The 12,818-nt window shown below is 47.3% G+C and overlaps 1 protein-coding gene across 1 annotated transcript in view; it reads left to right on the plus strand.

Annotated features, from left to right (window-relative positions):
• The window catches only part of LOC138301218 (kelch-like protein 9), a 289,687-nt gene that overhangs the window by 267,559 nt on the left and 9,310 nt on the right, over positions 1 to 12,818 (plus strand). The window lies entirely within an intron of this gene.

Here is a 12,818-nt window from a genome sequence, read left to right on the forward strand (position 1 = left end):
GACACCAGCCAGGGACCTAGTGGCGACGACCCAGGCCTGTCCTAGGCGCTGGGCGGACAAACCTGTTTGGCTTGAATTGGACGGCGGGGCCCTGCTGGAAGGGCGCTTGTCGGGGGCTCGCCAAGAAAATACTGAACATTTGCGGCGAGACTAAGCTCTGATGCCCGAAAGGGGCACTTAGGCTAACCTTCTAAACAAACATTGCAGGAGATCCGTGTTTCAGGAGGGGTTCATCACTCCACACTAGCGCCAGGTTTAGTAGATAAAACTGGTTAAAATGGGTGTTAGGGCGACAGATGCTTCTTGGGTGGAAGTATGGGGTGGGGGGGAGTTGGGAGGAGTTGTGTTTACATCACAGTTACAAATTAATGTATGCTTAGGTTTCTTAACCCGTGAGGGTTCCCTTTTTTCCTTTTTCCTTTCTTTCCTGTCCCGCGCCACAAAACACCTGGAGAGGCACCCCTTTGGCACGACCCAGGTCACATTCACTTAAGCTCACTCATATGCCGCTTCCAATGATTAAAATTCTGTCCTGGAATGTAAACGGCCTCCTGGACAAAATTAAGAGATCAGCTATATATAGTACCCTGCGCAGGCATGCCCCCGCGGCGATTATGCTACAGGAGACGCATCTCCTTGGAACTAAATGTCCCATGCTCGCTAGAGGGGGCTATGATAGGGTCCATCACGCGGGCTTCTCTAGAGGCTCCAGGGGTGTGGCTATATTGCTTCACTGCTCTCTACCCATTACAATAACAGCCACACGTGCCGACACGCAGGGAAGATACATAGTGGTGGCTGGGCTAATACATGGGAGACCCATAAACCTAGTAAGTGTATACGCCCCTCCCAGGGGATTGGAGACCTTTCTGGCCTCCCTCAAACAGCTTATAGCTGAACTTCCCCTTTCAATGCAGTATTACACCCTGAGCTAGATGTATCAGGAAATCAAACAGCCAGCCGTTCGTCCTGAGCATCGACGCTCAGAGACTGGGCAGATAGCCTTGGTTTGTGTGACGTATGGCGAACCTGGCACCCCAACGCTAGGCAATACACGCACACGTCAGCGTCACATGGGTCACAAGCCAGAATAGACCTCCTATTCGCCCCGCACTAGACAGAGTTAACGTTACGGGAACAGAGATTCTTCCACATGGGGTGTCCGACCATGCACCGGTACAGGTGCGCCTTGGCAACGTCGATCCGACTCAAAGGCCCACTTGGAGGCTAAACGCTTGGTACTTACAGGAGGAGGAGTATAAAGAGGCAGTGAGAACCCGACTGATACAGTACTTTGAAGATAATGTAGGCTCAGTGCAGTCGCCGGGCACGGTCTGGGCAGCATGCAAGGCAACAATTAGAGGCCACGCCAAACACCTCATCCGAGTGAGGGAGCGAGCTCGTATCTCCCAAATAGCCAAACTAGAATCGTGGACACTACACTACGAACGCAGGCATCTGGCCTCTCCTTCGGCCTAGGGCCTCCGCCAGCTCCTGAAAATGCACGAAGAGGTCAAGGCCCTCACCCTAGAATCAGCCAAGCTCATGTGGAGGGCCTCCCCCGCCCGAGTATATGGATGGGGCGACAAAAGTGGGAAACTCCTGCACTGGCTGGCCACACGTCCTATGGCTAACAGAATTATACCCGAAATCTCGGACGGATCCGGAGGGCTCTCCAGAGCCCCTAGGGACATTGCACAGATCGTCGCTGCTTACTACGTGCGCCTGTACAAAGAACACCCACGGACACAAGCAGAGAGGGACTCTCCCCTCATAGACGAAATCACCCTTCCAAAGGTATCATCCACAGTCAAGGATGCGCTCGACGAGCCATTAACCCTAGAGGAAGTGACAACCGCAATAACCGTACTAGCCTCGGGTAAGACCCCCGGCCGAGACGGCTTACCAGTCGAATCATATAAAAGCTGCGGCGACGCAGTAGGGCAACACCTCCTTAACATGTATGAGGAGGCCGAGAACAAGGGCCATTTCCCAATAGGTATCGGCCAAGCCACAATCACTGTGATCCCTAAAACCCAACCACCATCACGGAACTGTGCAGACTATCGCCCTATCTCCCTTTTAAACGTCGAAGTTAAGATACTCTCTTCGATCCTCGCAACAAGGCTAAAACCTGCCCTCTCAGCGCTGATCCACCCGGACCAATGCTACTTCATGCCAACTAGGAGCACTAGGCATTGCATCAAAGGCCTGCACCTGGCCCTGGCGCACCGTGATACCCTGGCTGTCTCATCGAAAGCTCTTCTCCTCCTCGATTTTGAGAAGGGGTTTGACACAGTGGATTGGTCATACCTACATCAGGTCCTGAGGGGCAATGGGATTGGCCCCAGATTTAGGAACCTCGTGAAACTCCTGTACTCACAGCCGACGGCCAGAGTACAGGTGAATGGAACGGTGTCGGACTCTTTCCCCATAGGAAGAGGCACGCGCCAGGGTTGCCCCCTGTCCCCACTTCTTTTCGCGCTAGCCAAATTGCTCAGCGAGGACCCTCTGATTGAGGGATGGTCCTGGCCCTCTGGCTCTGAAGACCACGTGGCCCTCTATGCAGACGACGTTCTTGTATATGTCGCGAACCCAGCCACAAGCGGTCCGCGTATTCTGAAGTTGTTTGATCTTTTCTCGGAAGCATCCGGCCTCACCCTGAATCACCGTAAGTCCCTACTTATTCCGTTACACCCGGCGAGGGACTGCGTAGATTGGCAGCAAACCATCCCCATTCAGCGAAACAACTTTAAATACTTGGGTATCTCAGTCTCCCTTGTACCAGAGTTAGCGTGGGAACTCAATGTGACACCTCTCGTAGCTAAAGCCAAGACAGACCTTCTGCGTTGGCAAACCCTGCCCATTAACTTACTTGGGCGAGTCGCTCTCTTCAAAATGATGGTCCTCCCTAAATTTCTCTATCTGCTGCAAAACTTCCCTTTCCGAATCCCCAAGAAATGGTTTAAAAACCTGGATTCTATGATCCGTCAATTTCTATGGAAAGACGCCCGCCCGCGACTGGCACTTGCTACATGCCAACGTGGCCTGTGTGAGGGGGGCCTCGCGATGTCAAACCTATACTACTACCACCTCGCGACGCAACTCATCGTGGTGAACGACTGGGTTAGTGGAGGCTGGTCGGATCCGGCTTATAGACTTGAACTCTGCACGCTGCAATACGCGGGAGTATTCGACGCCCTTTACGGATGCCCAATTCCCAACTGCACCCCAGAGGTGACCAAGGTGACGCTCCTGGGTTGGAGAGAGGCCCAGAGGGTCACCGGTTGGTGGAAACTAATCACCAGTCAAACCCCACTATGGCATGGTAGTCTCCTGACCGAGGTCAGGAGGCTGCAGGGATTCCGGAAATGGGATGAAATCGGAATCTCCACACTTGGAGATGTCTGGGAGGGCTCACACATGAAATCCTTTGAGGGCCTCCAGAGCACCTTCTCCATGAACAAGTCACAGTTCTACAGATACCTTCAGATTCGTCATGCTCTAATGACGCACATGCGTACAGACGCACCCACGCCAGACCACTCACCAATGGAGGCCAAAATACTGATGGGCAAACTGGGCAAGGGAGGAATCTCACAAATATACCGCTCATTGATCTCCAACACCCTTAGTCCTATGACCAGACTTCGCAACAAGTGGGAGGGATGGGTGGGTAGAATAGAAGAAGGGGACTGGAGTGATGCCCTGGCAGCCCCTGGTACCCTAACTATATCCTCCAGGCTCTGTTTGATACCAGCCTACTTTTTACACGCCGTATACATGTCACCCAAGAGACTATGCAAGGCGGGCCTCCGCTCCACAGCTGCCTGCCCCAGATGCTCCCAGCCAGGAGCAGATTTCTACCACATGACATGGTTATGCCCGATCATAGAGAAATACTGTAAAGAGATTGCAGTACAAATCTCTGAGGCCCTGCAAACAGACCTACCCCCCGAAGCCCTCCTGTTCCTACTGGGGGTGGCGGGAGGCACAGATTTGGGAAAAATGAAGAGAGCCTTTGTGGGAATAGCATGTCTAGTTGCCAAAAAGGACATCATGACCAAATGGATGACAGAGGGAGCCCCATCCCTAAATAAATGGAAACGGGGGATGGACTGGTGTGCACAGCAAGAGAGAGTGGTGTACGAGGCCAGGGGGTGCCCGAGCAAATACGTTAAGATTTGGGGAGGTTGGGAGGCCATGGGAGAGGACTAGGTTACATGGGATCCCAATTTACACTTACGTTCCAAAACCAATTCCATTGACTAATCCAAATACTTGCGGCCTGGTCCTCCTGCTCAATCTCGTTCTGGGCCTAGGGGAGACCTACCCCGCATAACTGAGTGGGGTCGACTAACAGAGGTCGACTAACAGAGGGCGCCAAAAACGCCCCCAAAATTTACAACATATACCATGAATCACTCGTGGACAGGAGACACTCTTTTCACTCTTTTCCCTCTTTTCCCTTTAATCAACTCTCACGCCTTTTCCTTTGGATTTGTTTCTTCTGTATTGCTTTACCCATTTCAAGTGATCCTATTAATTCCGAAATAAGTTTTATGCGCACAGTAGGGCGCTATGCAACAATGTGTATCACTTGACTTGGCAATGTTTTTGTAAACCTCTTTTTGGAAAACAATAAAGCATCTTTATTAAAAAAAAAGTAAGGCATCTGCACCTAGAAGTCTATACCAGATAATAACATTTAGCAGTATTTCACTATTAGGACATGTTAAACACGCCAGTACATGTCCAACCTTTTAAATGCACTGAACCCTTCCCATGAGGCTGCCTTGAGCCTACCTTATGAGTGACGTATATGGAGTGAAAGGGAAGGTTTGGCCCTGGCAAGTAGGTGTACGAACTGGCAGTTTAAAACTACACACACAGGCACTGCAATGGCAGGTCTGAGACATGTTTGCAGGGCTACTCATGAGGGTGGCATGATCAATGCTGCAGGGCCACGAGTAGCATATTTCAATGAATCAAAAGCTTTTTATTTCAGTTAAAAGCCATTAAAAGCATAATACAATATATATATTTGCCAAAACATAGACGTTATATACAATCTATCACATATTTAAAAAATACTCCAGTCATATAAATGCTATAGGCCTACTAGTAATTATTTCATGATATACTAGTAGCAATCTACAAATCTCAGACCGTACTGTGTAATGCACAAACAATATTAAAATTTCAAACCCACCTTATTTCTGGCATCTGTACGCAAGAACCTACACACTCAAAACACTATATAAGGAGTAGTATCAAACTTTTAAATTCTTAGAGCTTCTTGATATTTCCTAATCCCCATGTTATTACAAATTAGACGAATCCACTTCCATCTGTGCCTCTCATAAGCCCTACAGAAGAACAGCATGTGTTTAATAGTTTCAGTAGTACCCATGGTACATAATGTGCATATAGCATCATGTCTGGTGTTGGTATGCAAATCCCATTTTAGAGTATGGGCTCTAATTTGAAGGATTTCATATCGGAACTTCATGTAAACTCTTTTTGCCTGATTGGGTTGAATTGTATCTAAAAATTCTTAAAAAATAGGACTTGGCTTCACGTTTAAAAGTTGTAGTGACATCCTTCCTACACTAGGATTTTGGTTAAGAATGTTCAAACAATATTCCCAATACACTTGTTTCAGATGTTCCTTTGAGTGTGGTGTTAATGCATGCGGATCAATCGAAAACCAGTTTAGGCCAAGTTTACCAAAACAGATCTGTATGTGTCGGAACCAAGAGAGAATCCGTATTACACATACAGAGTAAATAATATGGATGGTCTACCCTTAGCACTCTTATTCCAGAACAGACGATCAGTATTAATAACAACCACAGAGCCTCCCTAGTGATGGCTGAATAAACTTCGTTAAGGGATGCTGAAACAGACAAACCATTCAAAGTGCTCAGAGGAAAGGTACCCTGCAGATCCTCACGCACGCGGAAGCCTTAGTAACTCCGCCACAAACAACAACCGTGGTAATAACAAAGGAGGAGGGCAGCCCAGCGCAGCCTCCTCTGGGCTCTGATGGGCATGGATGGCCCCCCGTACACGGCCTGCACCGCAGGAGGTAGTTTGGGCACTATAAGCATGCGGCATGGGGGAATCAGGTACAGACCCATCTTCCTTGTAGTGATGGGATTCGGGGACGAGTATCTTCACAACAGTAACAGCACAGCTCCCTGAACGTCCTGCACAGGAGGTGGTTTAGGCGCTACAGGCCTGCGTACAGAGAATCAGTTACCAGCCCCTCCTCCTGGCAGTGATGGGATTCTCTGACAAAAAGTCCCTTTGCAACAGTAACAGCACAGCTCCCTGAAAGTCCTGCGCTGCAGGTGGTGGTTTGAGCACTATAAACGTGGGGGAATCAGGTGTGGGCCTCTCCTCCTGGCAGTGATGGGATTCTGCGACACGAGTTCCTTAGCAATAGCACTGCTCGCTGAAGGTGCAATAGGAGGTAGTTTAGGTGCAATAAGCATCTCGAGGGCTGGGGGTGGAAATCAGGTGGGGCCCCTCGTCCTGGCAGTGATGGGATTCTGGGATGTGTCCCTTGGCAACAGCAACAGCACTGCTTTCTGAGCGTCCCACACCATCTGGAGGTGTTTTTGGCGCATTAAGCATGCAGGGCAGGGGAATCGGGAGCGGGCCCCTCCTCCTGGCAGTGATGGGATTCTGGGACGAGTCCCTTGGCAACAGCATAGCTTCCTGAACTTCACTCCTTTGTATTATTAATTGTATATGATATACAAGCCCTGGGCACACGCGGCATACTATACTAGGGACTTACTAGTGATAAACTAGACACCAATACCATGTAGACAGAGAGCAATTGCACTTTAGCACCAGCAGTGGTAAAGTGCCCACAGTCCTTAAGCCAGCAAAAACGAAATTCAGCACAGGATCAAAAACAGGAGGCCAGAATCAAAAAAACAGGGGAAAACCTTCAGAAATGGCCATTTCAAACACCTGGTGTTTGGGATCCCGGAGATCCTTCAAATGTGCACCCCATCTAGTGAGTAATTCGCCCATTTTGATAGTGAGTTAGGGAACAGGGTTGGGAAAAAGCCACCCTTTCAACAGGTTGTTGGTATTCCAGTATTGCAAAGAGTGATGAGCTTACCTGTCTATCAACACTAGCTCCTCTAACTGATCCTGTGACTGAGACCATTGGCGAGCTAAATATTCCTGTAACAGGAACATGAGTAATCGGGCATGGGGTACCATGGCTATGCAGGAGGCCATCATCTCTAAGAGGCGCATGACTGTCCTCACTGTGAGTTGTTGATTTGTCTAAAATTGAGGTAATAAGGTTTGAACATTCCAAACTCTTGCAAAGTTGGGATTGGCTAATTATATTTGTGTTTTTGGAATAGCTTCTGCATATGGCTCAACCTGTAGAGGACATAGGTGAGACTTGGGAACGTTGATAGTTAATATCAAGCGGTGGGGAAGATCTATTGTAATCTGAGTGTGTTGTTGACACTGTTGATGAGTCTTGGCTTTGAAAATCCAATTGTCTAGATATGAAAACGTACTTTTTATCCATATAGATGAGCTGCTACCACTGCTGGGGATTTGGTGAATACACGGAGTGCAGTAATCACCCCAAAAGGAAGGACTTTGAACTGATAATGTTTGCCGCCCACTAGAAACCTTCAGTATTTGCGATGAGCTTGGTGTATTTGATATGTGAAAATAGGTGTCCTTTAGGTCTGGAGTAGCTATAAGTCACCCTGTTGAAGAAGGGGCATCACATCTTGCAAGGTTACCCTGTGGAAGTGCTCTGATATAATGTACTTGTTGGACCTGGCTTTTTGACAGGGACATCCCCAAACTTTTTGCCTCCTTCCTCCTATTTTTTCTGACCTGTTGTTGTTGGCTTTTGACCTCTGGGCACTTTACCACTGCTAACCAGTGCTAAAGTGCATATGCTCTCTGTGTAAATTGTACTACTGATTGGTTTATCCATGATTGACTATTTAATTTACTTGTAAGTCCCTGGTAGAGTGCACTACATGTGCCTAGGGCAGGTAGATTAAATGCTACTAGTGGGCCTGCAGCACTGGTTGTGCCACCCACCTCAGTAGCCCCTTAACCCTGTCTCAGGCCTGCCATTGCAAGGCCTGTGTGAGCAGTTTCACTGCCACTTCGACTTGGCATTTAAAAGTACTTGCCAAGCCTAGAACTCCCCTTTTACTACATATAAGTCATCCCTAATGTGTGCCCTAGGTAACCCCTAGAGCAGGGTGCTGTGTAGGTAAAAGGCAGGACATGTACCTGTGTAGTTATATGTCCTGGTAGTGTAAAACTCCTAAATTCGTTTTTACACTACTGTGAGGCCTGCTCCTTTCATAGGCTAACATTGGGGCTGCCCTCATACACTGTTGAAGTGGCAGCTGCTGATCTGAAAGGAGCAGGAAGGTCATATTTAGTATGGCCAGAATGGTAATACAAAATCCTGCTGACTGGTGAAGTCGGATTTAATATTACTATTCTAGAAATGCCACTTTTAGAAAGTGAGCATTTCTTTGCACTAAAATCTTGTTGTGCCCTTCAATCCACGTCTGGCTAGGTTTAGTTGACAGCTCCTTGTGCATTCACTCAGACACACCCCAAACACAGGGTACTCAGCCTCACTTGCATACATCTGCATTTTGAATGGGTCTTCCTGGGCTGGGAGGGTGGAGGGCCTGCCCTCACACAAAGGACTGCCACACCCCCTACTGGGACTCTGGCAGACAGGATTGAACTGAAAGGGGGCTTGGTGCATTTCTTAGACTCTTTGAAGTCACCCCCACTTCAAAGGCACAACTTAGTATAAAACAGGGCCTCTGCCCTACCTCATCAGACACTTGCTGGAGAAGAAACCTGAACCAGAAACTACATCCTGCCAAGAAGAACTGCCTGGCTGCTCAAAGGACTCACCTGTCTGCTTTCTACAAAGGACTGCTGCCTTGCTGTTGCCCTGCTGCCTTGCTGAACTCTTCTCTGGCTGTGAAAGTGCTCTCCAAGGGCTTGGATAGAGCTTGCCTCCTGTTCCTTGAAGTCTCAGGACCAAAAAGACTTCTCTCTTTTACTTGGACGCTCCGTGCGCCGAAAATTTCGACGCACAGCTTGTTTCGCAGCGAGAAAAACGCCGCACTCCGACGCTGATCGACGCAACGCTCTTGGGACGATCGAAGATCCGACGCACGGCCTCGCAAGGACAACGCCGCCCGACCTCTAGAGGAGAAATCGACGCGACGCCTGCCGTGAGATCGTAATTTCAACGCGTAGCCCCGCAGATCGAAGTCTAGAGGAGAAATCGACGCGACGCCTGCCGTGAGATCGTAATTTCGACGCACAGCCCCGCAGACCGATGCGCAGCCGGAGAACAAGCAGGAAAATCCACGCACAGACCCGGGACATCTGGTAATCCCCGCGATCCACAGAAAGAGATTGTCCGCGCGCCGGAAAACGACGCCGACTTCCCCGCGTGGAAAATAACGACGCAAGTCCGTGTGTGCTGGGGAGAAATCGACGCACACACCCTTTTTCCACGCACCTCTTCCTTTGTGGCCCTCTGAGGAGATTTTCCACCAGAAACCAGGTACTTTGTGTTTGAAAGAGACTCTGTTTTCTTTCTAAAGACTTAAGACGCTTTATATCACTTTTCAGTGATATCTTTACAAATTCATATTGCAACTTTGATCGTTTTGACCTGAAGATACCCAGATAAATATTATATATTTTTCTAAACACTGTGTGGTGTATTTTTGTGGTGTTATGCTATGGTGTTGTATGATTGATTGAACAAATGCTTTACACATTGCCTTCTAAGTTAAGCCTGACTGCTCGTGCCAAGCTACCGGAGGGTGAGCACAGGCTGATTTTGGATTGTGTGTGACTTACCCTGACTAGAGTGAGGGTTCTTGCTTGGACAGAGGGCAACCTGACTGCCAACCAAAAACCCCATTTCTAACAGTACTCATTTAGTGGTCCGAGATCTAGGATTGGCCATAAAGAACTGCCTTTTCTGGGGATTCAGAAGTGTAGAGAGTATACTCCAGAGTCCTGGTGTTGAGGAGATACGAGTTCTAGCTCCTTAGAGAAGAAAGGCTTGAACCTCTTTTTTGAGCAATGTTTGATGTGCCAGTGATAGCTTGTGAGTGTGAGGTGAAATGTTGGAACATGTGGTAGTGAGTTCCAGACAACAACCATGTTGGATATTGGCTAGCACCCACTGGTCTGATGTAATTGCTTCCCATGTGGACAGAAAATCCTGTAATCAACCCGACAGATGTTAAATGTTGGAGGGCAGGAGAGGTGTTGCTCCACATGAGGAGGCATCCTTACCTCTATCTTTAGCATTGCTGCCTCTTTAGGAACCATGGTTTTAGCCCCTTGGGGAGGTACTTTGGCCCTGCTATCACTGATATAATGCGAGGGCGTCTGAGGAGGTTGTCTTTGAGCTCCCATGATAACCCGGGAAGCAGCAAAAGTTGCCCCGAGGAGCTGGTGTCTGAAGGCTCCCCGCTGCTTTCGCCATCTCCGTATCTTTCTTTTATTTTCTCTAGTCTGGCATCTACATGAGGCCCAAAGAGGTGTTCCTTGTCAAAGGGCATATTAAGTACAGTTTTGCGGTACTTACTGGTTTAAAACCAAAAATTCGAAGCCATGCATGGTGCCTAAGTAAGATACTGGAGTTGGGGATACAGTACTTACAGGTTGTTGAGCTGGTGTAACATCCTCCATTTCCAGATCAAGGTCGGAGTCAGAACTGCCCTCGCTTGAAAATGCCTCTCCCTCTGCAGCTGATGGTTGAGGGTGGCTTTCTTCCTCTCTAGCGTGTTTTTTCACCAAATATGTCTGGAGTGTCATCTATGGTTCAATGTGACATTTCCAGGTGATGCACTCGATGGTCCAGAAGAGTTTTCTTCGAGCATAAAGATTTGCAGGAGTCGCAATCCACTTCCTTGTGTTCAGGTGACAAACACAGGTTACAGACCAGGTGTTGGTTTGTGCAGGGATACTTTGTGTGGTAACACGGGCAGCAACAGGAGGTTGTCCGTTCCATCACTGGTTGGGCATGCTCGAAAGACTGTGAAGAAGTCCAGATGAGGTACCGAAGGGCAAGGCCCTGCGAGGACTACAGTGGAAGTAGACTGAAACAATGTAAAGGTAACTATACGCAGATGGGAAAACGATCCAAAACAATACGGACAAAGGCAACGGGATGTGCGAACCAAACGGCAAACCATGACGGAGTAGACAATGGAGTGAAGGCACACATGTCTGAACCTGACAGCGGAAAGAAAACAATCTAACAGTGGAGTCGATGCCCATGCGCACCATCACCGAAAGGAGGAATCACTCAACCTCGTGACTTGAAAGACTTATTTGAAACAAATACAACTTGCACATATTCAGACCCAGCACTAGATGACAGGACTATGGAAAGCATGTATGTCTACAGCCTCGAATATTACTAATGTATTCCCCATTAAATATCTGTGACAGATACATGAGTTAGGTGTTTAAAGATCACATTTTACAGCATGAGTTCACACAGTACTACCATGGGCTGGCTTGTGACGAACCAGAGTGACTGACCAGTATCATAATGTAATGCTTGTAGTGGACACCAGGATAAATAGATTTCAGTGATGCCACCAGGAGATGACCAGCGCCTATCTTATTCACCCCGAAGCCGGCCTCGCGCCCTTGCGGCTCCTGTTTGCGATACTAACTAAGCCTGGGTTATCCCACACACCCCAACGGCTCACATAGCTACAAATTATCATTTATCCATTCCGACAAATCGTACATTTCCTGAGGCACATTCGTGCTTGTTACTTTATTCTGTAGAGTACATGCATATTCTTATTTTATTTATTGAGTACAGCCGTCACACCATCAGTGCTTGATTTTAATTCTCACTCTTATTTGCTTTTTTTTACGTTTTCCTCTCAGGGCACCCCCGAGTGAGTAGTTTTACTCCTTGACCAGCACTTTGAGTGTTATTGAGTCTACATCCATTTTTGATGCCTGAAGGAACCACTAAGATATATTGTCAATTACTAATGAGTTGACACTGCCCTCGGATTTCACGGAGTAGTCACTGTGGGTTTCTCTATTTATCTTTTAGGTGTCCCTTAAATTTATTGGTCCTGCTGAGACTCAATATGCTCAACTCAGTCGAAACGTCGACACTTATGTAACACAAACAAACCAACTTTGAAATTCCCGTAACTGACATAAAGACACAGATGTATTATAATCCCTGTGACATATGGTTACTTACATGGTTGTTTGTTGTTCTATGAAACAGAAGTTTATGTTGCTTTTTTGTTAAATCTCTGTATTGTATATTATTGTTCTGTTCTTTCACGTGGGACACTATGCACATGAAATTATATATATATATATATATATATATATATATATATACACACACACACACACACACACACACACACACACACACAATCCAATGCTCTTTCCACGTTCAGAAGAGAACTAGGACACCTCCGTATATACGTATCCAGAGTTTATTCACAGCCAACAACACAAATCCAACGCATTTCGGCAATCAGCCTTGATCACGGCACATATATATATATATATATATATATACATATATATATGTATATATATATATATGTGTGTGTGTGTTTTGCATAACTTGCTTTGACTACTCCTTTTTCCTGAAGTATGTTTTAAACAATGCAACTGTATACAGCCATTGTTGCCTTGTTTTATTTTATAATTAAGTGTATCACTAATAAGAACCATTCTGCCACAAAAATACTTTACAC

This window comes from Pleurodeles waltl, chromosome 6, assembly GCF_031143425.1.
Source record: "Pleurodeles waltl isolate 20211129_DDA chromosome 6, aPleWal1.hap1.20221129, whole genome shotgun sequence".
NCBI lineage: Eukaryota > Metazoa > Chordata > Amphibia > Caudata > Salamandridae > Pleurodeles > Pleurodeles waltl.